This window comes from Bos indicus x Bos taurus, chromosome 3 (assembly GCF_003369695.1).
Source record: "Bos indicus x Bos taurus breed Angus x Brahman F1 hybrid chromosome 3, Bos_hybrid_MaternalHap_v2.0, whole genome shotgun sequence".
NCBI lineage: Eukaryota > Metazoa > Chordata > Mammalia > Artiodactyla > Bovidae > Bos > Bos indicus x Bos taurus.
In genome coordinates, this window is record NC_040078.1 from 48,647,265 (window position 1) to 48,674,193 (window position 26,929).

The 26,929-nt window shown below is 40.6% G+C and overlaps 1 protein-coding gene and 1 non-coding gene across 2 annotated transcripts in view; one reads left to right on the forward strand and one right to left on the reverse strand.

Moving 5' to 3' along the window:
• The window catches only part of ALG14 (ALG14, UDP-N-acetylglucosaminyltransferase subunit), a 98,441-nt gene that overhangs the window by 54,078 nt on the left and 17,434 nt on the right, over positions 1-26,929 (forward strand). The gene's annotated exons all lie outside the window — the stretch shown is intronic.
• Positions 17,388-17,459, reverse strand: TRNAY-GUA. The gene has a single exon. It is a non-coding gene; the product is annotated as a tRNA-Tyr (tRNA).

The window sequence follows — 26,929 nt, forward strand, 5'->3', positions numbered from 1 at the left end:
GCATGTAGGAGTTCAATAAATATTGAAGGAAAGAAGTTGGGTAGGAGGAATATAGGAAGGAAAGAGTCAGAGAAGCTATTAAAACTTAGTGATGACTGCTTAGAGCTTTTAAGGAGGTGGAAGAAATAGAATAGGGGAAAAAACATTGCGTAACTGCTCCTTGGCTAACCTTTGCACCCACTGAACTAATCCCTGGAATACATCTAAGGATTTTCTTGGTGGCACGTTTCTGAAGCATTAAATATTGTCTTTGTCGGAGCAATCAAAAGGAAATGGCAAACATTTCTCATTCACCTTAAGCAGAATGCAGTTGCTTTACTCTACTTTTCTTTTTATTGAGATAAAATTTACATAAAATAAAATGAACTATTTTAAAATGTACAATTCAGTAGCGTTTAGTACATAGACAGAATTAAGTAGCACCTGTATTAGGTTCCAAAACATTTTCATAAAGAGTTGCTTTATTTTAATGCCTGAGTATCATGAAACCACTTAGAGTGTTTTACTTTTTTTTTTTTAAATTGAAACGTAGTGTTTTCCAGCAGCCTCTGGAGACTAAATGCTATCTTTGTCATAGTCTGCCTTTTAAATTTCTCATTTCCCTCCCCCCGAATCATTGGGTAAAACTTACATTTTTAGGCTGGCTTTTCCTCTTTGGTAGCTTGCTTTTCAGTGGTTTCTTTTTCTCCTGGCCTCCTGGTGTAATTCTTATATTTTGTAGCATGAATACAGCAAAGCCTCCTGGTCGTGGATTTCTTTTTCTAGTGTTAGAAAAATCAACTGTGGAAAGCTTATCACTTCTCTATATATGGAGCATGACATTTGAGATTCCACTTATACCAGGAGATGTAAGCCAAGGGTCCTTGCTACAGGATGAAAAGGGCAAACTCTGATTTTCTCTAAGACACATGGACAAATAATTATAAAAATATTCTTCCAAAGGACCTTATAATCAGGGATGAGGAAACTTAGGACTACCCTAGATTTACTGAGAAAAATAAATAAAACCCTAAAAATTTCAAACACTGCTGTGGCTTACAGAATAAGATATTTTAGCATTATTGCTTAGAGCAGTGAAAAGGGCCCATTTAGGTTAGAGAGCTTGAGAGCTCTGTTAAAAACAGCAAGACATTCCCTGCTGATAAGACCTCTAAATTATAGAACGAACATATCGTGACTGATCATTCCTTTTAAGAAATGTGAATAGCAGATTTATAAGTTTCATATGGTTATGATGTCAAAATTTCCATATTCTGCCGTAAAGAATGAAATCTGCAGAGGGATCACCTATAAAATTGCAAAGGGCAGCAAATTCCATTTGTGAGCAGAATACCGTTTTGCATTCTTGGTTTTCCTGAAGTCACACTTAAGCCATTTATGCAAATCTTTGACAAAGCAACTTTTAAAAAATATTTATAGTTGACAGTTCGTGGAAACACATTTGTGCTTATGGGCTAAATAATTACTTTTCTCTAAAGACAGGTGTCTCGTGCTCAAATCAGTTGTGTCCACATCTTAAAAGCTCCAGATGCTATATTTCAAAAGATTTGCTTATACAATACAGTATTTTGTAGATAAGTCTTGTTAGTGAAGTCAGTGCCCAGGGCTCAGGGGACTTTGTTGCTGTTTTATTATTCCCAAGCCAGCTTTCCTGTTTCAGCGTTTCAAGGAGCCATGATTCATCTCTGTGAAGTCACACAAGGAGAAAAAAAAAAAAAACAAACCCTCACTGCTCAGTAGGCACAGAGAACAGAATTGGGGTGGGCGTGGGTGGAGGTGTGTATTTCCCTCCTCCCTAGGAGAACTGGGTGAGACTTGTGCATGGCAGACTTCCAGTCTTCAGGTCACAGAAGAGTTCATTTTTGTTCTATAGCTTTCATCAAGAATTTGTTCTGAATATTTGCTTTACATTTTTTCTTCCACATTGTTGTTTTCCGCATTATTGTTTTCTCTGGCTTGCACCCATTATACCTTGGTTTTGGTACAGGAGGAAGTATGCCACACTGGGGATCAGGAGGCTCTGGGTTTACTCTCAGCCTTGTGAATAATTAGGCATGTGACTCGAAGCTAATCAGTTAGCCTGTCTGAGCTTAGCCTCTCTTCCCGATCAAATGGGAATAAGAAGTAGACAGAGCACAGGTGTCAGATCCACTTGCTTTTGAACAGGCCGCTGCCTCTGCCAGGAAGGTGATAGATTCCCTGCCACTTAAAACCACTAACTCCTGCTCTGTTCACCTCCTGTCTGAATGACTGATGGCTCCTTGAAGCTCCTGCACCTTGCAGTATCTTAGATATAGTGGATGCCCAAAACGTGTTTTTTTAAATTGTGATGACTTACTTCTGAGAACATTTCTGTGGTTCCTCATAGTTTATTTGCAGAACACCTATCACCTATACACACACATTCAAATGCTTGGCTACCCTTCTACTGCCCTGCCCTATAGAGCGGCACTCTCTCTTCTGTCTCTTTTTATACAGTGGCCGTTCTTTCTCTGTCTTCTGCTTTCTCACTCATACCTCTGACCTCCCATTGGGATTCATGTTGAAAACCCTGTAGTTTTGCCCATTAACCTTTACTTTTCTATAGCTGTCTTGATCACCTTCTACTGCAGGAATTCTTCTTCCCTTAGCTCTCTTGGGAGATAGAATTTAATTTTAATTTTCCACAGTTCTCCCAGTTTTTTGTGCTAGGTGAGTGTCCCTAGCACACTCACCTTTGTTTTAAAGGCTCTCTTCCCCTTGACTATAGGAAGCAGATAGGTACTGACAAAAATTGTAAGCATTATTAGAGTTAGACATGTAAGAGCTTATCCTTTACTGATAGACTTTATCCAAATAAAATGGGAAAGGTCTTTCTCAATGCCTTTTCTTTGTCCACTTCAATGAGGGCCCTCCCCCCCTTTTTTTTAATATTTAAGACTAGGTCTCCTGCATTTCTTTTTTATCAGCTAATTCTGAAGCAAACTGATAAGCATTGGATCACATGCAGATACAAACATGTTTTGTCTGATTCACCTAGCTAGTTGGCATTTTGTACCACATGGTGGTTTCAGGTGTTTCATGGTGCACAAAAACCCATATTTCTGAGTCTGTTTGAGGAATTGGAAGAGCAGGTGACTGCAGGGAGGTATCAGCCAGAGCTGAGTAGTGACCGTCCTGTCTGGGGCACATACTCTCTTACCTCTGGTTGTCTCGTTTATGTAGGCTCCCTGAGCAGGTTGTGTTTGTGTTCAGCCTTCATACCTCTCTTGGCGACCAGAGTGAGTGGTGGTAGCTCAACACAGTGGTTTGTAGGCCTCATACACTCAGGGGACTAAATGCAGGCCATGCAAGTGAGAGCAGTGGGCTCAGTGTACTCGGTAGCAAGACAGACCTGCTATCCCTGAACCCTTTCTCCTTAAAATCCCGGAGCTGCCACTGCTTTTGTGACACAACTGTTTATAGCCTGGTGGATTTCTGTATACAGAGATCAATATGTGTCCTCATATTCCCCCCTCCTCTTTTAATTAGAACAGTCATATTAAGTCATTCCCTGGTGGGGAATCTACTTGTACACTTAGACTCATAAATGTTCACAGATGATACCTTAGCAATTGTTTAATCCTACATCTTCCTTTTAAAGTTTAGATTATAAAGCCAAGAGGGGGCTTGCCTTGTATTGTCTTAGAACTAATAGCAAAGCATGGTTGACAAACCCCATTCTTCTCACTCCCACCCTCCAGGCTCAACTCTAGACCACACTAGACATGAAACATGGATTTCCCTCCTCTCTAAGGGCATCCCTGGTGGCTCAGATGGTAAGGAACCTGGCTGCAGTGCAGGAGATCTAGGTTCAACCCCTGAGTTGGAAAGATCCCCTGGAGAAGGGAATGGCTACCCACTCCAGTATTCTTGCCTGGAGAATCCATGGACAGAGGAGCCTAGTGGGCTATAGTCCACAGGGTCACAAAGAGTCAGACATGACTGAGCAACTAATACTTAGAGCATCCAAGTGTATATTCTCTACATGAAAGAGAGAAAATGGGCTTTGGGTAGCAGGTATACTAAGGTTGAGGATCTAGGTCTGCCATTCTAATATATGGGCAAGCTTAAGTGAGCTGTTTGATATGCATAAGTTTCCTTTGCCTCTGTAGAACAGAGACCATGATACGTACTTCTTAGTCTTATGTGAATATAACTAGTGTATACATAAGGAGCCTCCATGGTATATTCCTAGGTCCTCTTCACCTTTTTTTTTTTTTAATTTTAAGTTTGGTTTTTTATAAATGATTGAAAATTTCTGATGACTCACAAAACCAATTTTTAGGGAGAAAGCAATAACAGGAGAACAATAAAAACCTTATGCACATAATTTAAGAATAATGTCTTTTGTATGCATTAATGTTGAGAAGAAACTTTGCAAATTACTGATTTTGGTAAAAAGCTATTAGGTAAATAAATATAATAAAATATATTTATCAAGCAGCATACTTTGTTAATTTATTTTACAAGTATAATTGAGTTTTAATTACTTATGAGTTTTCCACATGAGGTAAGTGAACTGTGATATAACTTTTAAAGACCATGAAATATGTATTCTTATCAATTCATGTCAGTATCCTATTACTGAGATTATTCCTTCAAAAGGGAACCAAAATACCAGATGTGTTTGTTAAATATATTGTGTTTGGAGCTTAATCAATTTGGCAGGAATTCAATATAGAATTATCATATGACTTAACGAGAAACATAATGCTATTTGTTAAAATATTCCTCTTTAGTTATCTCATAGTAGAGGGAAAGATAAATAATTCATTGTATGACACTATTATACACAATCACTTAACAAAAATCACTTTGTTAAATTTATTTAAAAATCATATTTCAAAAAATAGTTATATAATCTTATCTTTAAAACTACATCTAAAAGCATAGTGATCAATCACTAACTCATGATCTGGGACAAAAGATTTGATCAGACTGATATGCGTAATTCAGTGCTTCTCACCCCTTTATCATCAGGTTAAATATTCTCTTCCAAAAATTGAGAGGCTAACAAGGAGTTAATAAGTATTTTTAAACTTAGGCCAAGGAATGCCTGGATGATGTGATGTGTCTGTTTTCATGTTGATTTTCATGCCACAGTGAGCCCCTTCAGGCGTGAGAACAACTGAGGATTATTTGCTTCTCATTCTTTCTTTTTTGGCCCTCTTGTGTTTTCATCACTGACTCCAGCCCTTCCAAAAGCAGTCTGTCAGGGTTCTCTCTCCTGCCGGGCCACCAGCAACATCCTTCTGAATCTGCCCCTCTCAAGGAGGAGTTCATCTGCATGGGCCTGATTCTCAGTTGCACTGTTCATTTACCCAATTTCTGGAAGCTTCTTCTTAGCTGTGTCTTGCACTATCACTCCATCCAGACCTTTACCATCCATGAACTCTTAGGGCTTTATAGGCTAGCGTTTTACCATTCTCTGGTCATCTCACTTCCATTCGTTTTCCCCTTCCCCAGATTACATTATGAGTACTTTAAGGGCCAGAAACAAAATCTTCTGACTGTATTGGGTGCTTATAGAGGTCTGTGATTAACAACTGGATCATAAGGAAATGGAAGACAGCATGACAAAAATTAGCTCCTGATCCCATCTCTTCCCAGTGCACCACACTGTCTTCCTTCTCTGCCAGTTATTAATGATTTCTCCTCCCCGGCTACCTCCTTCTTTTCCTTCTTAGGTGCCACTGAATGGTAGGGAGTGACATTCAGAGGACCCTTCAGCTGTCCCATGGGTCACCTTTATCCTTGAGACTCTGCCTCCCTGCTAGCCAGGTGTGCCCTGTACTCCTAGTTATCAGAGGTCATGGGAACGTGGACCTCCTCTTTCTCTAAGAGCAAACCACAGTAAGTCTAAAACTATGCAGAGCTCCCTTCAAATTGAAAAAGATTAGGAAACATAACCAAACCTGAGAAACTCAATTCTTCCTCTGCTGCCATTCCCCTGAAATACCCACTTGATTCTTAAGGAAGATGTTACTAATTTAATTATTCTTTATTTTTTTAAGAGGACCTGAAACTATCAATGTAAAAATTGCCTTCTGATGCCATTTTTTAGGATTGTAAAACCTGGGTATCAAAGCAAGCTTTTACTGGTTATAATCTGAATCTCTATCCTTTGAAGTCATTTATTCCTGAATTTGTTATTTTATAAACTTATTATTTACAAATAAAAATTATCTGTAAATAAGTTTATGAAAAATTATAATTTATTTGTAAATTAATTATAGATAAGTAAATTATTTACAATGGTATTATTATTTTACATTAAATAACTGCTGTGAGCTGAGACCTGAGCTGGCCACCATAAAAGATGGAGGTGAGCATGAGATGTGGGTGGCATTCATGCTCAGAAGAGTCTATAATCTTGGAGGCAGGCCCTGCCCCAAGTCCTGGGTTAGTAAGATCATGTGGACTGGGAACTGAACTGACCTGCCTCAGGGTTTAAAACAGAAACACCAGGGTGATTATTTGGAGGTATTTTAAATCCCAGACCCTCTTTTGGAGGTGAGAGCTGATTAATGAGCCATTATCCCATCATTCACAAACTACATAGTGAAGAATAGGCATAAGGCTTCAGGATGTCTGACAGAACAGTTCCAGAAGGCAGGAGCAGCAAATGTACTTCAAAGAACCCAGAACAAATAGCTCTTTGGGTCAGTTTTTAAATCAATAACAGATCGGGCGCTACAAGAGGAAGCCTGTTTCCCAGCCAGTGAACAATGCTAAAAGCTCCGGCTCCCACAGTCTCTGGGGAGTAATTAGAACTTGTTCAGTAATCAGCCAATTTGGATTTCTGAGAATGATTCTAAATATAAAATGATAAAAGTTGAATAAACTAAGCTATTGCTTCACCATTTAATTTCATAATTCAATTAGAGAATCATAAAGTTAGAAATGCTGAAGGGTTTTTTGGATTGTTTTTTTTTGTTTTGTTTTGTTTAAGGAAAAGTTATTTAAAGGCAATGCTATTAAAAAAAAAAAAAACTCGAGGCTAAAAATATATGCTGAAGCATTTTATCTCATTGGGGACCTGAAAACAGTAAAATATCCAAGTTGGAGTCTAGTCTTCATTAGACCAATAAGTTAGTTTGGGAACTTTGAAATAATTGTTTGATTTCTTTTGTCTATAAAGTCAGTGCAGATTAGGTAGATTGTTTGTTTTAATTGTTGGCAAAACACTGTAAACATCCAGGTTCTGGTTGCTGTATTTTTATTATAAAGCACAGGAAACTTCCATCAGAAGTAGTAGAGTGTTAGGATAAATTCTAAATAAACAGTAGCTTTTGGTCAAGTTCAAATACAGCCTGTTACTTATCCTGCACTGGAAAAATGAGGCAATTCTTCAATTTCTATGATTACATATATAAATGGCAACTCTAATATTTTTGATGAGAGGGAAAGATTCTTCTGGATTGTTTTTTTGTTGTATAATCAATGGCACAAACCCATAAAAGAGTTGAACAACATCTTACCAAGTTATACTTTTCCCTGTGATATCACTTTTGATCTTTGAGGTTCCTTCCAGCTTTAAGAGTCTTTAATTCACTGATTCTAATGGGATATTCTAGGGAATTCCACCAAAGCAGGACTGGCTGGAACAGGCCCTGTTGGCCCTGGCGTATAGATGTTCTCCAGGGGAAACCCAGTGTATGATGATGTAAGTGTGACTGACCTGCAGAGGACTGCCTGATTAGAGGTACCTCAGAACTTCACTTAATGCTGCCAGCATAGCCTTGGTGACCAGCAAATGCAGCATTTGTATTTCTTAGTAACAGATATGGAGAATTCATTATTACTTAATGAGCAGCAAAATCTTACTGAGCTGTACTATAATAACTTCATAGCTTTCTCTAATAAGACAAAACAACTGGAAAATAGTTCTCTAAGTTTAGTTCCAACTCCACTTCTCATTGAGTTGGATAGTATTTCCCTAAACTAGAGATTGTGGATTACCGTGACATTCACCAAAAGATCCAAACCATGTTTACATGGAAGTACATATGATGAAGTAATTGAAATTCACTTTTTATCACTTTTACTCATTCAAAGTAAAGACTAAAATAATTATCAGATTTACTTTTTGAATTTCAATAACAAGGAATAATAGAATGCTAATCCTGCTTTCTCAAGAGGCAGGTCAAGTGGTCTGGTATTCCCATCTTTTGAAGAATTTTCCACAGTTTATTGTGATCCACATAGTCAAAGGCTTTGGCATAGTCAATAAAGCAGAAGTAGATGTTTTTCTGGAACTCTCTTGCTTTTTCAATGATCCATCGAATGTTGGCAATTTGATCTCTGGTTCCTCTGCCTTTTCTAAAACCAGCTTGAACATCTGGAAGTTCACTGTTCACGTATTGCTGAAGCCTGGCTTGGAAAATTTTAAGCATTACTTTGCTAGCGTGTGAGATGAGTGCAATTGACTCATTGCAAAAGACCCTGATGCTGGGAGGGATTGGGGGCAGGAGGAGAAGGGGATGACAGAGGATGAGATGGCTGGATGGCATCACCGACTCAATGCAGATGAGTTTGGGTGAACTCGGAGTTCGTGATGGACAGGGAGGCCTGGCGTGCTGCGATTCATGGGGTGGCAAAGAGTCAGACAAGACTGAGCGACTGAATTGAACTGAGTCCTGCTTTACATGAAAGGATTGGATTGGCCAAAAAGTTTGTTCAAGTTTTTCTGCAACATCTTATAGAAAAACCCAAACATACTTTCTGGCCAACCCAGTAATTGGATCTTTGGGTTTCTAGGCTAATTTAGATTCCGGGCCCGCTCATTCTTTTCTGAGATGGCTTTATGATCATAGTGTAGCAGGAAAGGCACACAGTATTCTAAGTATACGATAAGAACAATTCCCCTGATGTTATTTTTTGTTAGTTTCTTTGTTTACATAAAGAAGAATGTGCTTGTTTATATTTCTGCTAGGTCCTGTTGGAATTTTCTCTTCCAATTTCATAGAACTTTTCACTAAGTATGGGATGATATGCTGATATCATTTTCACTTCCAGTCAGTAAAAACTTTATTTTCTTTGCAGATCTTAGGAATGGTGAAAAGAACTAACTCATTTCTTGTGGTATTTTCTAAATCCATACTAAACAAATGAGTAGTCACATGGCTGATAGAAATAACAGTATACAGTAACTTGTTTCTTTCTCTCTTTTTTTAAAGTAGATTTTATTCTTTAGAGCCATTTTAGATTTACAGCAAAATTTAGCAGAAGGTATGGAGAGTTCCCATGTACCCTCTGCCCTACACAGGCATCATATCCCCCATTATCAATATCCCTCATCAGAATGGTACACTGATTATATTTGATGAACCTGCATTGACACATCAGTATCATCCAAAGCCCACATATTTACATTATTATTCACTCTTGGTGTTAACACATTCAATAGATTTTGAGAAATATATAATGACATGTATCAGTGGTAAAGAATCTGCCTGCAAATGCAGGAAACACAAGTTCCAGATCTTCTCTGGGTCAGGAAGATCCCCTGGAGAAGGAAATGGCAACCCACTCCAGTATTCTTGCCCAGAGAATCCAATGGCCAGAGAGCATGGTGAGCTACAGTTGATGAGGTCACAGAAAGTTGGAAATGACTTAGCAACTGAATAACAACAACAGTGGATATGTACTGGTATCTTGTTTTAATTTGCATTTTTCTAATAATGTATGATGTGGGGCATCTTTTCACATGCTTTTTTGCTATTGGTGAAGTGTTGGTAAAGATATGGCCCATTTCTTAGTCGATTTGTTCATTTTCTCAGTTTTGAGTTTTAAAAGTTCTTTGTATATTTTGGATAATAATTCTTTGTCTGATATGTCTTTTGCAAATATTTTCTCCCAGTCTGTGATTTGTCTTCATTTTATTGATAAAGTCTTTTAAAGAATTGATTTTTTATTTTAACTAAGTCCAAATTATCAATTATTTCTTCTGTGGATTGTGCCTTTGGTATTATATCTAAAAAGTCATCACCAAACCCACAGTCATCTATTAATAGATTTTCTGTGTTATCATCTAGGAATTCCATAGGTTTGCATGTTATGTTTAGGTCTGTGATCTACTTTGAGTTACTTTTTGTGAAGGGTATAAGATCTGTATAAGAAGGCATCTGTATCTTTTTTCTTTGGGGCATATGGACATCCAGTTGTTCTAGCACCATTTGTTGAAAAGACTATCTCTGTTCCATTGTGTTGGCTTCACTCTATATAGTCAACTGTCAGTTGACTATGTGGTTCTACTTCTGGCTTTCTGTTATGCTCTTGTGTTATACTTGTCTGTTCTTTCACCAGTATCTCACTGTCTTGATATTGTAGCTCTACAGTAATTACAAAGTCAGTACTTACTTACTGAAGTCAGGTAGTGTCAGTCGTCCAACTTTGTTCTTCAATATTATGTTGTCTGTTCTGTCTTCTGCCTCTCCATATAAATATTAAAGGTGCCAGAGCAGGAGATATCAGAGACATGGGTTCGGTCCCTGGGTGGGGAAGATCCCCTGGAGGAGGGCATGGCAACCCACTCCAGTATTCTTGCCTTAAGAATCCCATGGACCAAAGAGCCTGGCAGGCTGCGGGCCTTAGGGTCACAAAGAGTCAGACATGACTGAAGTGATTTAGGACACATAAATATTAAAATCAATTTGTTAATATCCACAAAATAATTTGCTGAGATTTTGAGTGGGATTGTATTGAATCTATAAGTCAAGTTGGGAAGAACTGAAATCTTGTTAGTACAGAGTCTTCCTATCCATGAACATGGAATATATATTTTATTCTTCCTTGATTTTGTTTTTCAGAGTTTTGTAGTTTTCCTCATATAGAGCTTATACATATTTTGTTAGATTTATATCTAAGTGTTTCATGGTTTGGGGTGCTAATATAAATGGTTATGTGTTTTTAATTGAAAATTTCAATTGTTCAATAGAAAAGTGATTGACTTTTGTATATTAACCTTATATCCTATAATCTTGCTCTAATCTCTTACTACTTCCGGGAATGTTTTGTTCATTTCTTTCAGATCATGCCATCTACAAACAAAGACAGTCTTATTTCTTCCTTCCCAATTAGTACACCTTTTATTTCCTTTTCTTATCTCACATTAGGAGTGATGAAAGTGGACGTCCCTTCCTTGTTCCTGATATTAGTGGAAAAACTCCTGGTTTCTCACCAATAACTATGATGTTAGCTATAGGCTTTTCATAATTTTTTTTTATCAAATTGAGGAAATTTCCCTCTATCCCTAGTTTATAAGAGTTTTCTTTAAATCATGAATTGATCTGGATTTTATCAAATACTTTTTTCTCCATCTATTAATATGATAATGTGATTTTTCTTCTCTATCCTGTTGCTGTGATAGATTACATGAATTGATTTTCAAATGTTGAACCTGGCTTGCATACATGGAATAAATCACACTTGATTGTAGTGTATAGTTATTTTCAAACATTCTTGGATTTGATTTGCCAGTATTTTGTTGAGAATTTTTGCATCTATGTTTGTGAAAGATATTAACGTATGAAAGTGAAAGTTGCTCAGCCGTGTCCGACTCTTTGTGACACCGTGTACTATACAGTCCATGGAATTCTCTAGGCCGGAATACTGGAGTGGTACCCTTTCCCTTCTCCAGGGGATCTTCCCAGCCCAGGGATCAAACCCAGGTCTCCCACATCACAGGCGGATTCTTTACCAGCTGAGCCACAAGAGAACCCCAAGAATACTGGAGTGGGTAGCCTATCCCTTCTCCAGCGGATCTTTCTGACCCAGGAATCGAACCAGGGTCTCCTGCATTGCAGGAGGATTCTTTACCAACTGAGCTATAATTCATCTATAGTTTTCTTCTCATGTCTTTGTCAATTTTTGGAATTAGGGTAATTCTGGACTCATGGAATGAGTTAGGAAGTTTTCCCTCTACTTCTATCCTCTGAAAAAGATAGTGTAGAGAATTGGTATAATTTCTTTAAAATATGGACTGCTTTTTATTTTGCAGTCATTTTGCTGCTACTGCTAAGTCGCTTCAGTCCTGTCCGACTCTGTGCGACCCCATAGACAGCAGCTCACCAGACTCCCCCGTCCCTGGGATTCTCCAGGCAAGAATACTGGAGTGGGTTGCCATTTCCTTCTCCGTGCAGTCATTTTAGGCTTACACAAAAGTTGAAAAAATAGTAGAGAATTCATGTGTATCATTCATCCAGCTTTCACTGGTTTTAATATCTTTTAAAACTGTGCTACCGTTACCTAAACCAAGATATTAACACTGGTATAATAACCATTAACAATTAAATTGCAGCCTTCATTTGGATGTTGTCAGTTTTTCCGTCACTGTACTTTCTCTGTTCGAGATCCAATCCGAGGTTCCTATCCTAGTTATTTACCAGGTCTCGGTAGTTTCTTCTAATCTGTGACATTTCTCCAGTCTTTCCTTGTCTTTCATAACCTTTACATTTTAGAAGCAAACTGGTCAATTATTTTGCATACAGAGATTACAGTTGTATGATACATAGTGGGATTCACTGTGTCTTTATTTCTAAATGAAAGTCTGAGTTTTCTAAAGGTTTTGTTTCATGTTTGTGAAAATCCTGCTGTTTACATTCTGTTGTTAGTTTAGTTGCTAAGTCATGTCCAACTCTTTTGTAACCCCATGGACTGTAGCCTACCCAACTCCTTTGTTCATGGAATTTTCTAGGAAATACTGGAGAGTGGGTTGCCATTTCCTGCTCCAGGGGATCTTTCTGACCCAGGGATTGAACATTTGTCTACTGCATTGGCAAGCAGATTCTTTGCCAATGAGCCACCAGAGAAGCCCCGTTTACATTTTGTTGTTGTTCAGTTGCTCAGTCGTGTCCGACTCTTTGCAACCTCATGGACTGCAGCACGCCAGGCTTCCCTGTCCTTCCACCATCTCCCAGAGCTTGCTGAAACTCATGTCCATTGGATCGCTGATGCCATCCAACCATCTCATCCTCTGTTGTCCCCTTCTCCTCCTGCCTTCAGTCTTTCCCAGCATCAGAGTCTTTTCTAATGAGTCGTCTCTTCACATCAGGTGGCCAAAGTACTGGAGCGTCAGCTTCAGCATCAGTCCTTTCAGTGAATATTCAGGATTGATATCCCTTAGGTTGACTGGTTTGATCTCCTTGCAGTCCAAGGGACTCTTAGAGTCTTCTCCAACACCACAGTTCAAAAGCATCAGTTCTTCAGCACTCAGCCTTCTTTACGGTCCAACTCTCACATTCATTCATGACTACTGAAAAAACCATAGACTTGACTAGACGGACCTTTACCAGGTTGCAGTTATTTGTCATATCTTACCTTCTTGGGGATCTATAGTTATTTGAAACTTCCTCCTTCAGTACAAGGAAATGATGTATCCTCAGTTCTTTTTACTGAAGCAGTCTCTCTGTCTCCAGTAATGATATGTGAAGTATCATGTGAGGAATAGCTTTATTAATGCAGAATATAGTTACTAAATTAATAAATTTTATTTTATAAGTTATCTTTAAGAGCCTTATATTGGTTCCTCAAAAACTTAAGCATAGAATTACCATATGATCCACCAGTTTCACTCCTGGTTTTAACCCCAAATGACTCAAATAATTGAGTCACTGATTTATTTGTACACTGATGCCCATAGCACACTAGCCACAGTCAAAAGAGGAAAACAACACAAGTGTCCTTCAAGAGATGAATGCATAACACCATGTGGTATATGGAATATCATTACTGAGCCACAAAAAGGAATGAAATTCTGATATATGCTATAACATCTATTTGAAAACATTATGCTAAATGAAATAAACCAGACCCCAAAAAAGACATACTTTTTCATTCTAATTATATGAGGTACCTAGAATAGGGAAATTGATAGAGAGTAGAATAGAGATTACCAGGGGTTGGGAGGAGGTGATATGGGGAGTTATTATTTATTGGGTACAGAGTTTCTGTTTGGTATGATATAAAAGTTGTAGAGACAGTGGGTGGTGAGGTTGCACAACAATACTTAAAAGTGGTTTAAGGGTAAATTTTATGTTATGTGTAGTTTTTAATTTTTTTAAATTAATTTAATTTTGGCTACACTGGGTCTTGTTGATGCACACAGGCTTTCTCTAGTTGCAGCGAGTGGAGGCTCCTTCTGTCGTGGTGCACGGGCTTCTCGTTGCAGTGGCTCCTCTTGCTGTGGAGCACAGGCTCAAGGGTGTGAGGGCTTCAGTAGTTGCGGTGTGTTGCCTCAGTAGTTGTGGTGCTTGGGCTTAGTTTCCCTGCAACATGTAGAGTCTTCCCAGACCAATGATTGAACCCACCTCCCCTGCACTGGCAGGCAGATTCTTATGTATATTTTACCACAGTTTTTAAAACGTCTTATTCAACTATCCCTTTCCTTCCCACCCCCACACCCCCTCTTACTGGGTCGTTTTAATCCAGTAAGTAATTTTTTTCCATATTTCACAGGTTAATAACACTCTTTCCCACTCCCCACTTATTGGGTCATTTTAATCCAGTATGCATTTTTGCCATGTTTCACAGATTATTTTTTTCTGAGAAACCTTAAATAGCATTATCATGGTATAGCTGACCTTATAAAAGTTGTATTTCTTCCATCATTATAAGTTTGAAAAAGTTTCACCCCAAATTTATTTCATTGTGAGTAAGATATATCCTGAGACTAGTATTTGATTAGTTACAAAGATGAACAATATTAGAAACATACGCGTATTCTCACTAGAGATAGATTTTATCTTGTTGCCTTGGGTTTTGTGATGGAGATTCACATAAAGTTTAGCCTCTGAATGATCTACCTGCGAAATGTACCACTCACATTCATCAAACCTCCTGACACTATGCCTTGATTCTCCAGACATAGGAAGGAGTACAAATACCTGCTTAAACTGTAGGGAATCTAGGGGCTAGGGACATGCAGATTAATAAGCTCCATACTTATAACCCCATTTACTAGCTTGTTCAGTCTCATTATTGGCAGCACCATCAAGCAGCAGTTCACAAAAGAAGGGAATACTGGGCAAAACAAAGATAGATGTCTGCTGCTGCTACTGCTGCTAAGTCGCTTCAGTCGTGTCCAACTCTGTGCGACCCCATAGATGGCGGCCCACCAGGCTCCCCCGTCCCTGGGATTCTCCAGGCAAGAACACTGGAGTGGGTTGCCATTTCCTTCTCCAATGCATGAAAGTGAAAAGTGGAAGTGAAGTCGCGCAGTCGTGTACGACTCTTCGCAACCCCATGGACTACAGCCTACCAGGCTCCTCCGTCCATGGGATTTTCCAAGCAAGAGTACTGGAGTGGGGTGCCATTGCCTTCTCCGAGATGTCTGCTACATCAGGTCATTTCGTTAATTCATTCGGCAAATATTTGTTAAGCAGTGTGAACAGCGTTCTGAGGGCTTGGGGTACATCAACTAACAAAATAGGCAAATAACCCGGCCCTCATCTAGCTTACCTTTGAGCTGGTCTGTTCCACTGCAAAAGCGTATTGAGACATGGGCAGCCAGTTGATGTGACATCAAGGGCTTAAATTTCTGAGGCTAACCAGTCCCCTATTTGTTGATCAATCCACTGAAGTCTTTGCATTCAGGGTGGATAGGAAGCTAGTGTTTCTATCAGAGTGATGTTCTTCTACAGAGTTCTGCATAGCTTCCAAAGACTCAGACCAGTGGATGGTGTACTGGGGTTCAAGAGTCCTTATACCTACAATGAGGAAATGAACTGGTGCTGTTTCAGTCCCAAGGGACAGCATGGTAAGAGCCAGTCAAGTTATTGCAGGGCTTCATTCTCAGACCAAAATGGGGTGAAAAATCAGAAGCCTGGATAGAATTATGCATGGTGGGGCTCAAGCTGACATTCACTAGACATACAGGAATGCAGGGGCTTTCTGCACACACCAGATCCATGCTTAATACAGAAATACTGATTCCAACTTACAGGCCAAGCCCCTAGAATGGGTGGCATACTTGCCAATCTTCGATAGACTTGGGACATGGGCAGACAAGAAATGACTACAGGAGGGTGGTAAACAGATGCTATTGGCAAATAAAAATAAATGTTAGTATTTATTAGCCAAATCCATATTTTCATTTAATCCTCAAGACAAAAACAAACTAGGAAGAAAAAAATAGCTCTGAGATCTGCACTCTCTTTGTGACTATTAAAAACTGAGATTTAACATGTTTAAACAAAAGAAAGGAAAATTTTTTTCAATACTGGTGATATATTGAGGATTAAGATAGATCTCCCCTGTTCCCTCCCCCATCCTGATCTCACTGTGTGGAGCAACAACACTTTCCCCTTTTGGCGGGGGATATTAGGAAATATAGTTATATATTTCAGTGCTGGAAACCACATTCAGTTCTAGGCACCACACTTCTAAAGGGCCACTGACAAATTGGAGCATGTTCTGAGGAAAATGGCCCAGATGGTAAGGGAACATGAAACCAAGTTATATGAGAAACACTTGGAGGAAGTACGGAGATTTAGCCGAGAGAAGAGAAGATTAACCAGAAAGTATTACAGAGACCACAGTTTTCAGTTTCTGGAAGAGACGCTAAGGATGGGCTAAGGATTCATCGTGCTTTGCCTACTGGAGCCTCCAAGAACAAGGGTCATTGAGGGGAGATACAGGAAGAACATCATCAAAAAGAACTTGATAAAAATCAAAGGCATGTCAAAAGGAATGGATATCACTGGAGACAGATACCAAGCCCCACATCTCTGAAATTATTCTCACAGAGGCTGTCAGTCAGTGCCTGCTCACATCAGACCTACACCGTGGGCCTTCCCAGGCCCACCATGGCCAGTAGCATCTCTTCCCCTTGTTCTCCCTTTGTACTCTTACCTCTCTGAAGTACTGCCATGCTTTCGCTTGTGCTTTAATTCTGTTCATACCTGTCTGTCTCTCACTAGTGATTCTCAACTTTCAACCTGATTATATTCTTTTAATGGTTTCCCTTGTGGCTCAGCTGGTAAAGAATCCGCCCGCAGTGCGGGAGACCTGGGTTCGATCCCTGGGTTGGGAAGATCCCCTAGAGAAGGGAAAGGCTACCCACTCTGGTATTCTGTCCTGGAGAATTCCATGGACTGTACAGTCCATGGGATTGCAAAGAGTCGGACCTAATTGTATTCTTTCAACCTAATTGTATTCTCTTTATAACAAGTATAATATATATAAATTGTAACACGTGTTATATATTATAACAAATATATGTTATAATATATATAGTGGTGATTTAGTCGCTGAGTTGTGTCTGACTCTTGGAACCCCATGGACTGTAGCCTGCCAGGCTCCTCTGTCTATGGGATTCTCCAGGCAAGAATACTGGAGTGTGTTGCCATTTCCTTCTCCAGGGGATCTTCCCAACCCAGGAATTGAACCTGGGTCTCCTGCATTACAGGCAGATTCTTTACCAACTCAGCTACAAGGGAAGCACTTTAATATTTTATATATATATATATATATATATACATATATACACACACACACATAAAATATAATGCATATAGTTTCACATTTAACTATGTGAAATTCATAATTAATATAACCCACCTGTGCAGCACACAATTCCAAAAATATACTATAATGCCCTCATATTGCACTTAGTCACTCAGTCATGTCCAACTCTTTGCGACCCCATGGACTGTATAGCCCACCAGGCTCCTCTATCCATGGGATGCTCCAGGCAAGAATACTGGAGTGGGTTGCCATGCCATTCTCCAGCCCTCATATTAAGGCAATTAAAAGGAAAAACAAATTGTATTCAAGTTACATATTTCACACAATCTCCAGGAATGACCACACCAGGAAACACAGTAAAGTAGATGGATTTGGAATGTGGGAGCAGCACTATTAGGGCAGCTGTGCTGCAGGCTGGTGTAGGCACATTGCATCAGTAACTCAAAAAAAACAAACAAACAAACTAGGAATGTGTTTGCTTCCCATGATACAGTATTCTTTTTCTTTCCTTTTTAATTCTTTTCAATTTATAACTTGTTTATTTTAAAATGTGTAACATAAAATGCATCATTTTAAGCATTTTTAAGTGTACAGTTCTGTGGCATTAAGTACATTCACTTTGTCATGTAACCATCACCACCTTCCATCTTCCAAACTTTTTCATCTCCCTCAACTCATGATGTAGTTTTCTTAAGTAATGAGTCATCCTGGCAAAGGTCCAGACAACACAATGTATAACAGTCTTCCTTCAGTTTCCTTGGTAATTCTACTTATAAGATTTCAGTGTATATATTAAAATATGTAAAAAAGTTTTGTTTTTGTATGTAAAACAGAGTTAGGTTTTAAGTTGTGCTGCTGCTGCTGCTAAGTCGCTTCAGTCGTGTCCGACTCTGTGCGACCCCATAGATGGCAGCCCACCAGGCTGCCCCATCCCTGGGCTCCTCCAGGCAAGAACACTGGAGTGGGTTGCCATTTCCTTCTCCAGTGCATGAAAGTGAAAAGTGAAAATGAAGTCAGTCAGTCGTGTCCTACTCTTCGCAACCCCATGGACTGCAGCCTACTAGGCTCCTCCATCCATGGGATTTTCCAGGCAAGAGTACTAGAGTGGGTCACCATTGCCTTCTCCTTCAGGTGATTGTAAATGGGTTGTCACCCATCCAGATGACCAATGGGATGGAGGACAGGGGCTTGTTGACTGAAACCCAAATATTGCAGAATATCTGTATCATTGGCACCTGTCCACTAAATGCAAGTACCACCCCTTGGTCACTGTAACAAGCAGAAACAACCCTATTCGTTCCCTTATCATTACCACCATTGAGAGTCAGACTGTACAGTACATGAACTCTAAGGCAAGACTCAGTTTTGTCCTTTTTTTAACTTCCTTAGTACCTGGTGGGGCTTCCCAGGTGGCCTAGTGGTAAAGAACCTACCTGCCTGCCAGTGCAGGAAACATAATGAGACATGGGTTTGATCCCTGGGTCGTGAAGATCCCCAGGAGGAGGGCATCACGACCCACTCCCTGTATTCTTGCCTGGAGAATCCAATGGACAGCGGAGCCTGGCGGGCTACAGTCCATGGGTCTCAAGGAGTTGGACACAACTGAAGCGACTTAGCATGCACAGTACCTGGTACAAGAGGCTTTCAGTGTTTATTAAAGTAGAGAATGTAGTAGAAAGGATGCCCACATGTCCCTCAGGTAGCTGTAGCTCAGCTTTTCTGAAATTGAACAAGAAATCATCTTCCTCTTCTCTAGCCTCGCTCCTCAATCTTTCCTAACCTTCTTCATTCTCAGTCTTTACAGTTATCCAAAAAGCTAGCCACTACAGATTCGTCTCCCTCACTGTGCACATCTGGTGGGTCATAGACCATCACTTCTGCCTGTCCTAACTCAGGGACCCTCTGTTTCCCCTGCTCCAACCTCCCTTATATCTTCTTCTATTATAATACCCTTGTTTTCTGGCCTCCACGATCACCATCCTTCAAATGCTCAGGAACTCTAAGCATTCCATTGGCATGCCAAGCCTTCCATTTTGGAGTAGTGTAGCCCCATTTTGTTCAGTCTCTCAGTCGTGTCCGACTCTTTGCGACCCCATGGACTGTAGCATGCCAGGCTTCCCTGTCTTTCACCATCTCCCAGAGCTTGCTCAAACTCACATCCATTGAGGCATCAATGATGCCATCCAACCATCTCATCCTCTGTCATCCCCTTCTCCTCCTGCCTTCAATGTTTCCCAGCATCAGGATCTTTTCCAGTGAGTCAGCTCTTCTCATCAGATGACTAGAGTATTAGAGCTTCAGCTTCAGCATCGGTCCTTCCAATGAATATTCAGGACTGATTTTCTTTAGGATTGACTGGTTTGATCTTCTAACAGTCCAAGAAACTATCAAGAGTCTTCTCCAGCACCACAGTTTGAAAGCATCAATTCTTCGGCACTCAGCCTCTTTTATTGTCCAGCTCTCACATCCATACATGACTACTGGAAAAAGCATAGCTTTGACTATATAGACTTTTTTCAGCAAAGTAATATTTCTGATTTTTAATACTGCCATCTAGGTTTGTCATAGCTTTTCTTCCAAGGAGCAAGTGTCTTTTAATTTCATGGCTGCAGTCACCATCCACAGTGATTTTGGAGCCCAAGAAAATAGTCTGTCACCGTTTCCATTGTTTCCCCATCTATTTGTCATGAAGTGATGGGACCAGATGCCATGATCTTAGTGTAGCTCCTTATGCCTAGAGTAACTGTTACCTTTTTCAACTTGAAAAATTCCTACTCATGCATGGAGACTCAGCTGAAATGTCTCCTCCTCTGGTCCCAGATCTCAGATAGAATTACCCACTCTGTGTCTCTGTTGATATCTTTGTTGTATCATTTCTTGTGTTAAACTTTGTTCATGTGCCTGTCAGACTAAGAGTTCCTTGAGTAGAAGGTAATTGCTCAGGCTTTAGAGTCAAGGGCTAGAGTTTGAATCCTGCATGACTTAGCAGTCCTGTGGTCTTGAACAAAGCCCTTCACCTCTGGAAGCCCCAGTTTTTCTTATCTGTAAAATGGGGATAATATACTGCTTACAAAGTGTTTAGAGCAAAGCTTGAAATGTTAACCATTTTCATTGGCTTTGTATCTGTCCAGCACCTCATAAGAAGCAAAATAGAGGAGGTACTTACCAGCTGTTTTGAATGAAGGAAGCACGGACTGCTGATATTGTCAGATTTGGAGATTTTATTATTTAGTCATGTTCAAACGGATGTTATATTTGGCACTTATAGACAATTTTATCATGCATAAATTTATCCATGGAAAATATTCTTGAAAGAAAAAAGCAATCTGTTTTCAGCTCTGACTTTTTTTAGGTGTATTAAAAAGCATTCATCCTGAAACAGTAATGTAAAAACCCTTGGTAAAGTCTATGCCCACTGTGGAAAATTATGTGCCTAGAAACTCCTGTGTTTTGGATTTTGACTTGTAGTTTCCATAACGTGAAATGTGGGGAATGTCACTTTTTTCTTACTTATCTGAATGGTGAAGACCGGCGACCACCTCTAGCATCATTGAGCCAAACCCCATGACTGTCCTGCACTTGTCCCACCTTCAGTGCAAAATGTATATTCTTATTCAGCTTATGACTCAACTATTTGCTTTAAAAACCCTTTAAGTGCTGCTTGCAGTGTAAGACCAAATCCTAAATTTTAAAAACTTCCATAGCTAATACTCTGCTAAATGTTTAAAGCCTGACATTTAATCTCCATGAACTGGAGCGCTCTGATTTCACTGTTTGCAGCTAGTAAATGTCACTCTGAACATTGTTGCTTTCACTCACACTTAAGCACTTTCATCTGTCGTGGATGCAGTGTGTCAGAGAAGTCTTTGTGTGCTATTCTAGTGAGGGGAAAAAAAGACGAAACCCGGCCTTTAAACAGACTGAAAAAAACTGCTTGAAAGGCAGCGATGACCCTGTTTTTTTAATATGGTGTTTGTGAACACACAATCCTGAGTTCCACCAGATTCTCTTAAAAACTAACTCTATTAGCTCAGTCAGAACAGGGTCCCCGCTGAGCTCATTCGTGGTTGCCAGCCAAGCAGCTCCCCCTCCTTTGTGACCGGAGTGGGGATTGGTGGGGAGAAGGGGGAGAAGATGCTGGCATTCCTTTCATTTCACTTCTGCCTGCAGGAGGAATCTTGTCATCCTCTGGCTCCCCAAACTATTTTCAACCTGGGTGTTTTATTTCTTAGTTCCTGAAGGCTGCTGGCACATAGGACAGCCCTCACTTCTCATCATCTTGACATGGAATGGAAAATCAGTTTGTGGCTATTTTCATAGCAAGTGATTTACTCCTGTTCTTTTATCTGTCTCCGCTTTATACTCTTTGTTTGAACATGTTTTTATTTCCCGTCTCTGCGGCCTTTTGTTCTTTTTCTGGGATTTTTCTGTTCACTTTTCCTTCCCCTGCTCTCTCCCCATCCCCCACCCGCCATCCCCTGCTAAGTCCCTGGGGCCTTCCTTGTCTCGGTCCCCAGGCCCTTGTCCCACCCCTTTTGTGCACATCCTGCTTCCTGCCTGGCTGCCCTTCTCTCTCCTGCACAGTCTGTTACAGGCACTGCTGGTGCTGCCTCCACTGCTGTTCTCATCCTTGGGGTCCCTCTTCATGTACCCGTGGGCTCAGTCTGTAATAGCCCATGGTACAGCAGGCAGACAGACTGAACTTGTCCATGGTCACATTATAGACAGATTGTCAGCCAAATTCTTAGGCAGATTTGTTTTTAAGGCCGTTAATGCCTACACTAGCCTTTGTTTCCAGTTTCCTGGCAGCCATGCTAAAGCATGAGCTGAAGCCTAGAAACAGAACACTCTACAAGAAGCACTGAAGGGGAAATTTTAGAAAACTGTGGGCTTTTCTGACAGACATGGATTCAAGTCTCTACTCTGTGGTTTATTAGCTTTGTGGCCTTGGACAAATTCATTCATTTGACAAATGTTTATCAAGTGCCTATTATGTGCCTTCTGCTGCTAAGTCACTTCATTCGTGTCGGACTCTGTGCGACCCCATAGATGGCAGCCCACCAGGCTCCCCCGTCCCTGGGATTCTCCAGGCAAGAACACTGGAGTGGGTTGCCATTTCCTTCTCCAGTGCATGAAAGTGAAAAGTGAAAGTGAAGTCGCTCAGTCGTGTCTGACTCTTTGCAACCCCATGGACTGCAGCCTACCAGGCTCCTCCGTCCATGGGATTTTCCAGGCAAGAGTACTGGAGTGGGGTACCATCGCCTTCTCCGATGTGCCTTCTAGGCAACCAATTAATTACCTTCTGTCTTCTTCTCTTATGTTCCCAGCCAATTGGGAAATAAGACAGTAGAAATCAAAATATCAGCTTTATCAACTGATGGAAGCCAGATTAGAGGATGTGGCTAACATATGCAGCCACCATGGGTTTACTTCTCTGCTGAATTAGGCATTAGGCCCGCCTCTCTTCTCTACTCAGCACACAAGCCAGGTATAGAGGATAGATGCTGAAGACAGACAGGCTGAGAAGAGAGTGAAGAAATCCAGGGGCATGGTGCACCCTCATCTCCTGACCTCACCCATAGGCAGGCCACTCCTCCCACGGGGAAGGACCTAGTGGGGAGCCTGAGAGGAGATTTCACCCCTCCCTCCTGGGACCTGGAAACTCCCTTCCCTCCAGGGAAACAGGAGGGTTGAGAGCGCGCCCTTAACTCTGAGCTCTGTACCTAACCAGTGATTACCATAACAGGCAAAATAAATATTGCCAGTCTGTTTCGTCACCTATAAAATATGAATCATCATACCCATCTCTTACTGTGGCTGTGGGGACTAAGGTGAAATGAGATGCTGTTTATGAAGAATATGAATACCTGTTAGCTGTCACCCTTTGATCAGGACCAGCTGAAAGTAGAATTAGTCACTCAGTGGCTTGATATATCTTTGTTGTCCTCTTTATCTTCTCTTTTTGAGCCCGTTTGGTCATTTTTCCCCTCCTCACTACTGTTTAAAAAACAAAAAAAGTGGAAATAAAAAGCAGGAATACTGGTCCTAAAGCACAGTAAGCACAAATCATTTCTAATCCTGGTGTACGTGTTACACAACTCATTAATCTGGAAAAAGGAAGCATTAGAGACAATTAAATCTACTTTAGAACTACAAAAACTGGTTGTTCTTGAAGGGTCACCAAAGTACAATTTATGGCTACAAGCAGATATCTTATATTACATGGGAAATGTTTGTTTTGATTCCTCACACTTATTGTTATATTAACTTAAATAATATTCATGAGGTTCTTTATTACCGTAGAAAAGAATTCAGCTGAGCCTGGAAACCACAGTGATGAAGGAAAACAGTAAAGATAGTTTTAGGGAATAACTTTTAATTCAGGGTACTTGGACTTTTTTTGAGGGCAGCAGGAAGCCACTGATGACAAAAGCTGAGACGGTCAGGTTTGTACTGTAGGTGAATGCCACGTAGCAGCGCTATGGGAATGAAACAGGGGAGAAGGCAGGCCTGGGAGAACAGGGAGGAGGTGAACCAGGTGAGAGGAAATCGATTTACGCCAAGTAGCAGCACCCAGATTTAAGGGCCTTCAGGAGTAAAATTGGCAGGGTCAGGATGCCGGGGCGGAGGGCCGAGGAGTAAAATGTATCTGGTAAGAGGGCTCTTTTCTGAAGTTAAAACAGGAATTTCCCTGGTGGTCCAGCGGCTAAGACTCCAAGGTTCCAGTGGAGGAAGGGCAGGTTTGATTCCTGGTCCGGAAGCTAGATCCCACGTGCCACGACTCAGACCTCAGTACAACGAGGGTGGCAACTAAGACCTGGCACCGCCAAAGAAATAAATACTAAAGAAACTATAAAATAAAGCTAGAATTATAAGAATTCAAATGGCAGTGCTGCCCTTCCCAAGCAGGATTAGAGAGTTAACATGGGAAACTCAGCCTGAGAGAGACCAAGCCAAAGGACAGATGAACTTGGCCAGCAAGAGGGGCTGGACCAGTTTCCCAAGAGGGAGCCCTCTGGCAAGATAAAGCAGCAGGGTATGGCGTGACACCGAGATATGCCTTCCACTGATGGGAAAGAGAGAGGAAGAAAAAGAAAGCCAGAGAATTTAAGTCAGTTGGGGGCTTTGGGGGGGGGGGGGGGAGGCCACTATCAAGAATGCTGTGGAGTTGTAGATTGTCCTGCCTCTCGCATAATTATGTCAGCCATTCTCATAATAGACACATAAAGCCTTATTTCAGTTTTTCCCTCAAAAAAACAGATTTAACAAAAGTTCTTAGGTGGATACTAAGCTAGATATTTTTTTGTTTTGTGAACAGTTTTCTTCTTTGGGCTTTTTTAATTGCATTCTGTTATTGACTGGGATGGAGGGAATTCAGTCCTTGGGACAGGCTCTCTCCTTTTAGTCAGTTTTTATAGGATGTTACAGAACTTTTCAGTTTTGAAACAGATCTAAAAACAGTAAACAAGAAAAGATCAGTGAATACTTTTGCAAGGTGGAAGGGGAAGGAAAGAGGAATGACTCGATGGCTTTGGAACAGTCCCTTTTTATATCCCTGTGTGTGTGTATGCTAAGTCGCTTCATTTGTGTCCAACTCTGTGTGACCCTGTGGACTGTAGCCCACCAGGCTCCTCTATGGGATTCTTCAGGAAAGAGTATATACTGGAGTGGGTTGCCATGCCCTCCTCCAGGGGATCTTCCTGACCCAAGGATTGAACCCGAGACTCCTGTGTCTCTGCATTGGCAGTCCGGTTCTTTACCACTAGCGCCTCCTGAGAAGCCTCTTTATGTCCATGCTACTGCTAAATCACTTCAGTCATGTCCGACTCTGTGCGACCCCATAGACAGCAGCCCACCAGGCTCCCCCATCTGGGATTCTCCAGGCAAGAACACTGGAGTGGGTTGCCATTTCCTTCTCCAGTGCATGAAAGTGAAAAGTGAAAGTGAAGTCGCTCAGTCATGTCTGACCCTTAGCAACCCCATGGACTGCAGCCCACCAGGCTCCTCCGTCCATGGGATTTTCCAGGCAAGAGTACTGGAGTAGGGTACTAATTGAACAGAGCACTCTATTCCCATCACAACAGAGCAGTATTAGGCATATCTGTGGTGAACATACATTTTAGTTTTCTAACTGGTTACACAAAACAATGGAAAACTATTTTCTCTGTTTCAAGATGAAAGGTTTTCCTTCCATTTCATAGTTTTTAAAGACCCAATATTGGAGCAAGGAGTTTTTAACTAATGACATACTATTAAAGGGTTTTGTTCATATTTGTAGAGTCAGTGTATAAAGCCATTATTTTTTCTGAAGTATTTTGATATATTAAACTGAGGAAAACTAGAGACCCAGCAGTGAATCAGTATTTCTGCCAGCTCCCCTAAGACTTTTTTTGGGCACCTGTTTTGTGCAAAGTGCTTGTTGATAAGGGCTGAATACAGTGCCATGTGTCTAGATTGTAGGCTCCCCAATGGCTTACTTGTCTTCCCAAACCCAAGTGCCAAGAAAAACGCCAAGCATCATTATATTTGTTGACAGGGAAGAATAAATTGAGAAAGTATCATTGATATATATACACTAACATGTATAGAATAGATAGCTAGTGGGAAGCTGCTGTATAGCACAGGGAGCCCAGCCTGGTATTCTGTGATGACCTAGAGGGGAGGGATGGGGGAGGGGTGGGAGGGAGGCTCAAGAGGGAGGGGATATATATATGTATAGTTATAACTGATTCATGTCGTTGTACAGCAGAAACCAACACAACATTGAAAGCAATTATCCTCCAATTAAAAAATAAGTTAAAAAACAAAATAAAAACAATACTTGTTGACTGTAAACAAATAGACTGCCAGGTACTTCTCCAAAAGTGTGTTTACTTGGGATCAGCAAAGAATTGCCATTTGAGGATCTGCGACCGTAGTTTTTTGTTTTTTGTGGTTTTTTTGCGACCATAGTTTTAAAAGATGCTTGCTCCTTGGAAGAAAAGCTATGACCAACCTTGATAGCATATTAAAAAGCAGAGACATTACTTTGCTAACAAAGGTCTGTCTAGTCAAAGCTGTGGTTTTTCTAGTAGTCACATATGGATGTGGGAGTTGAATCATAAAGAGAGCTGAGCGCCAAAGAATTGATGCTTCGAAACTGTGGTGTTAGAGAAGACTCTTGAGAGTCCCTTGGACTACAAGGAGATCAAACCAGTCCATCCTAAAGGAAATCAATCCTGAATATTCATTGGAAGGACTCATGCTAAAACTGAAGCTCCAATACTTTGGCCACCTGATGTGAAGAACTGACTCATTGGAAAAGACCCTAATGCTGGGCAAGATTGAAGGCAGGAGGAGAAGGGGATGATAGAGGATAAGATGGTTGAATGGTATCACTGACTTGATGGACATGAGTTTGAGCAGGCTCCGGGAGTTGGTGGTGGACAGGGAAGCCTGGCAT